The 6000-nt window shown below is 44.4% G+C and overlaps 1 protein-coding gene across 1 annotated transcript in view; it reads left to right on the top strand.

Annotated features, from left to right (window-relative positions):
- ABCB9 (ATP binding cassette subfamily B member 9) overlaps positions 1 to 6000 on the top strand; it is a 40612-nt gene that overhangs the window by 21699 nt on the left and 12913 nt on the right. The window lies entirely within an intron of this gene.

Below are 6000 nucleotides of genomic sequence, written 5' to 3' on the forward strand. Positions count from 1 at the left end.
TGCAGAAGGGCAGTGTGTGCGCGCACACCGGCCTGTTCCACAGCTATCGAACGAGCAGGCTAGAAACCCACCGACAATCGTACGATTCTCGGCGGGTTTTCGAGCATGGTGGTTCGACAAAAGACAAGCGACCGTACAGTAGAAACGGTCGCACGTCTGCGTTCACACTGCTCGATTCTCGTACGATCGCGGGATTTCCCGCGATTCTCGTACGACAATCGAGCAGTGTATGGGCACCTTTATAGCAGTGTGACCTTTTACACAACTACCTCATAATGACAAGCAGCTTTGCTGTTAACCTGATGTGTACCATCTCAGAAAAAGCTGCTGATGTGAACTATCATTAGCTCAGGGCATGTCGGGTCTCTGCACACTACACTTTTCACTTGTGGCATGCTAGCTACATTACTACCACACATGAACTGCATCTGGTTAGTTGGTGCAATGCATCTGATTCGTTTAAACAGCAAAAATGTACATGAGACTGGAACTGTGATTATTCTTTATCTAAAATGGGTTTTCATTTTGATTACATAAATGAACAATGAAGACTTAAAGGGTATTTATGGTCAAAAACTTAAAATATGTATTTCTATATTGAATAAGTTATATCCCACTCTAACAACCATATCGATCTAGGGGTTTGTAAACTTACTTATTGAAAATGCCCATAGGATGAACTTCCTCAATGCACTGACACAATTTCTGTGAATATATGCTTCCTTGCAGCACTAAGCCTACTGTCTGAACTACAACTTAACACCTGAACAATGCAACATTATCATTGCTTGTTGGAAGCAATGCATGATGGGATATGTAGTCTTGAGAAATCAAGATTGCATCACATCAAGCAGCAGGGAAAGAGAAGCAAAGCACACTGGGAATCCAGGAAGTTGATGGGCAGACAGAAGGCAGTACTCACTACATAAAATGGATTTATTAAGTAAGCTTTGATTGCATTATCAAAAACAACTCTAGTATGTATTCTTATTACAATGCTGATGTTGTACCAGTATAGTATATTCTGGGACTTTACAACTCCTTAAACAATGCTTTATAGCAGTGATCGCCTAGTCAGAACCCAACTATGTAAAGCATGTAAGAGCAACACCCTGCTGTAAACAGACATGTCATCTGGTCATCGGTTATAATATGTGTGCTTGCTTTTTTAAATTGTATTAGGCACTGCATATTAACAAAAAATATAAACAATGAGCCTCACAACATCCATAGAACAAAGACATAAATAAATAAACCACATGCCTACAACAATGGCCTCTCCAGCTGTCCCATATTTGGATCAACCATTACTTTTTTGCTAAACCTTCTCATTTCAGGGCCAAATATCAGGGTTTGTTTGCCCCATCTTTTATTAATGGTACCCAATATATCAAGTTTTTCAGCTAATGTGGAAGTCCCAATGGTCACTTGTGATGAGTCCATAGCCCCTGAATAGGCTATAAGCCTATCTAACCACAGCAGACATACCCTGTCTGAGGGATATCTGTAAAGTGCCTCCCCCTTTCAAAGGCACAAACATGCATGTTTGCCCTATGTGCTCATACATGTTTGAACAATGATGTTTTGGTAGAGTTTATAGATTTGCAAATCACTTATGATTGGCTTTCCAGACTGTGAATATCTGTAGGAAACATAAACCAAACCTGCGCACTGCGCCCTCTAACAGCGCACTGCAAGGGCAAAGCGCTGGTTCCCTTTAAAGCGGAACTAGACCCACCAATTTAATGGTCTCCCAGATGAGTTACTTTTGTAGCATTCTAACTGTCAAGGTCGCCAGTGTGCTTATTTCAGCTCTCAACTAGTGATGGGCTCGGGCGTGTTCGCAAGCGCCTCGTGCCGAGCCCGCCAGGAAGCCGTCAGCACGCAGGGCCAATCACAGGCACTGAGACATGTTCCCGGTCCGCAGCTGCAGAGATCGGGAAATGTCTCAGTGCCTGTGATTGGCCCTGCGCGCTGACAGCTTTCCGGTGGGCTCGGCACGAGACGCTTGCGAACATGCCCGAGCCCATCACTACTCTTAACCAAACGTTTAAGCCATCAAATGGCTGGTGACATAGCTGATCACGTGTGCAGCACCATGGCCACCGCAATCCAAATAAAGGATAAGATCAGTTTTGCAGACAAGGCGGTGTATCCAGTAAACAGTCAGTTGAGAAGAATGACTTAAGGTGCCCACACACCTTGCGATAATCCTACGATAATCGCGGGAAATCCCGCGATCGTACGATTATCGTAAGGTGTGTGGAAGCCGTGCGACCTCTACTACTGTAAGGTTGCACGACTTTTATCTTAGGAACATCTTCGAGAACCAGCCGAGAATCGTACGATGTTCGGCGGGTGTGTAGCATGTTCGTAAGATAAAAGCCGGACGGGCTGGTATGCGCAAGCGCACACTGCCCGTTCGGCATTGCGGTCATCGTAAGCCCGCCCCTCAGGGGGGCGCGGCTTGCGATCATCGCAAGTACGATCTGCCTGTCCAAGATAGGGAGATCGTACGTTTTTTTAATTACCTTACAACCATCGCAAGACAAAAGTCTTGCGATGGTTGTAAGGTGTGTGCCCAGCCTTAGTCTGGTTAATGTGACAAGATAGAAGATTTTCATATGCCTGCATAGAACAGTTGCTACCTAATAGCGTAATTACATTTGCACTTAGGATATAACAACCCCATAGTCCCACATTTCAGTATGATTCACACATACATCAATCTGCCTCCTTTGTTTGCTGTGTTAATTTGGAAATCTGATACTGCGTCTGAGAATCAGTTGTGCAGTGTTAAGGTGCCCATACACCTTACGACCATCGCAAGACTTTTGTCTTGCGATGGTCGTATGCTTATTGAAAGCTCGTACGATCTGCCCACCTTGGACGGGCAGATCGTACTTGCGATCATCGAAAGCCCGCCCCGCTGGGCTTTCGATGATCGCATTGGGACATTGTTGTTAATTTGTAGTGTAAGGAGGGCAGTATATTTCTAGTCTGGTATGATTTGTAATAACATTCTGTTTATAGGACTCCTAGTCCTTAGTGTTTCATTGATATCTGATTTAGGATCAGAGCAAGTCATGCTCTGTTTTTTTTTTTTTTTTGTTTTTTTTTGCTCTGCACTTTTGCCAGCTGTGACATGCGATGGAGAAAGTGTGGTCCTGCGTAGCTCCTATTTGTTATGCCTTCTACATGTATTAAAGTAGAACTGAGGGCAAAACTTTTATCAGCCCTTGCAGTGTGGCTATCTCCTCACTGCAAGGGTAAAGTGCCTGTTTTCATCTGGGTGCTAAAAAAAAATAAAGTTATACTCACCTGATCCTGGGAGATGGCTTGCTCTTAGACTGGTCCTTCCATCCTCACTGCCCCTTTGCTGCAGCGGTCTTAGGATCCTCGTGTCATCACAGCCAGATCAAGGTTCGGGTGAGTATAACTTTCTTTATTTTAGAACCTAGACAAAAATGGTCAGTTAAAGGTTAATAAAAGTTTTGCCCAGAGTTCTTCTGTAAGGCCATTGGAGACATGGGGCACCTTAGACAAGAAGTGTTCTTTTAATAGCAAGGGTTGCTGATCAGTTTAGATACAAGCTGTTCATACTGGAGTTTTTCTTTAATTGCTGGTTATCAGAGTATTTAATGAGACTCTTAGAGTTAGTTCACACCATATGCAGTGCGTTCCGGTCCGATTCTAGCCGAACCGCGCTGCATCGCATTGCGGCCAGCTCACTTTTTTGTGGGGCAGGAGGGGGCCCTCCGGCCGCAATGCGACTGCCCGCACGGGATCGCAGGGCACATTGTGCCTGCGGTCCGGTGCGATCAAAATGCTGCACGCACTATTTTGATCGCACCGGACCGCAGGCACAATGTGCCTTGCGATCCCGTATGGGCGATCGCATTGCGGCCGGAGGGCGTGGCTACGGTGCCTTTCACTTCAATGGCCTGCCACACCCCCTCCTGCCCCACAAAAAAGTGAGCCGGTCGCAATGCGATGCATATGGTGTGAACTAACCCTTAGCTAAACCCTTATGGTGTGAACTAACACTTAGCTAAAAATTTAGAACTCCTTAACAAGTGGGAAATGACTATTGGTATTTTCCTTCAGGGAGATTATTGGAAAGCAATAAACTTTGTATTGGAAAATATTGCTCCCCACTATGCCACCTTGATTTAAATGATCTTACCTTCTGATAATCTGCTGAAACTTTTAAAGTGTATGTAAACCATAAAATGAATGTTTCTGTTTTTAATGCCTTTTGATCTGCTAAATATTCCATTCAATGCATTCCATAATATCTGTTCAATAACTGCAAAAGTATACCCGTTGATCCAGCCAGAAATCTTGTGAGATGAGAACCTCTTGTGCTTTCTGCTTGTGCTGCATTCTTATCTGTTTCATTATCCCCAGCTATCTTTGGGGACTATAGAACCCCTCACCTCTATGTTATAGAGAAAAGAAGATCGGGAGGTGTTAGTAGTCCTTCACAAAAATGTAAAGAGTTTGGAGAAGGCAGAAGAAGTGAACAATCTAGGACAAAATAGCTGATTTGGAAAAATTATCCAATTCAGCTCACTTTCCAGTTCAGCTATGTTGTCCTAGATCAGGGGTGCCCACAATTTTTTTGTGTTAAGATCTACTTTTCAAATGACAAGCTACATGAGATCTACCAACGAAAAAAAAAAAAAACCTCCCTCGCTCTCTCTCTCCTGGTTGTCTCTCCTCGCCCTCCTTGCTGTCTCTCCTTGTTCTCTCTCCTGGCTGTCTCTCCTTGTTCTCTCTCCTGGCTGTCTCTCCTCTCTCTACTGGCTGTCTCTCCTTGTTCTCTCTCCTGGCTGCCTCTCCTCTCTTTCCTGTCTTTCCTCACTCTCTCACAGATTAAAGTGAAAGGTAACCAGTCAAAGTTTTTTGGGGGGATTTATTAGGGCCCTTTCACACCAGTTGGGCCATTGAAGTGGATGGCACCATAGACATGCTCACTTTTTAGTGGGGCAGGAGGGGGCGTGGCGGGCCATAGAAGTGAATGGCACCGTAGCCACGCCCTCCGGCCGCAATGCGATCGCCCGCACGGGATCGCTAGGCACATTGTGCCTGCGTTCCGGTGCGATCAAAATGCTGCAAGCACTTTTTTGATCGCACCGGACCGCAGGCACAATGTGCCTTGCGATCCCGTATGGGCGATCGCATTGCGGCCGGAGGGCGTGGCTACGGTGCCTTTCACTTCAATGGCCTGCCACACCCCCTCCTGCCCCACAAAAAAGTGAGCCGGTCGCAATGCGATGCATATGGTGTGAACTAACCCTTAGCTAAACCCTTATGGTGTGAACTAACACTTAGCTAAAAATTTAGAACTCCTTAACAAGTGGGAAATGACTATTGGTATTTTCCTTCAGGGAGATTATTGGAAAGCAATAAACTTTGTATTGGAAAATATTGCTCCCCACTATGCCACCTTGATTTAAATGATCTTACCTTCTGATAATCTGCTGAAACTTTTAAAGTGTATGTAAACCATAAAATGAATGTTTCTGTTTTTAATGCCTTTTGATCTGCTAAATATTCCATTCAATGCATTCCATAATATCTGTTCAATAACTTCAAAAGTATACCCGTTGATCCAGCCAGAAATCTTGTGAGATGAGAACCTCTTGTGCTTTCTGCTTGTGCTGCATTCTTATCTGTTTCATTATCCCCAGCTATCTTTGGGGACTATAGAACCCCTCACCTCTATGTTATAGAGAAAAGAAGATCGGGAGGTGTTAGTAGTCCTTCACAAAAATGTAAAGAGTTTGGAGAAGGCAGAAGAAGTGAACAATCTAGGACAAAATAGCTGATTTGGAAAAATTATCCAATTCAGCTCACTTTCCAGTTCAGCTATGTTGTCCTAGATCAGGGGTGCCCACAATTTTTTTGTGTTAAGATCTACTTTTCAAATGACAAGCTACATGAGATCTACCAACGAAAAAAAAAAAAAACCTCCCTCGCTCTCTCTCCCCTGGC

This window comes from Nanorana parkeri, unplaced genomic scaffold (assembly GCF_000935625.1).
Source record: "Nanorana parkeri isolate BGI_ZX_2015 unplaced genomic scaffold, ASM93562v1 scaffold13, whole genome shotgun sequence".
In the NCBI taxonomy this organism is placed as follows: Eukaryota; Metazoa; Chordata; class Amphibia; order Anura; family Dicroglossidae; genus Nanorana; species Nanorana parkeri.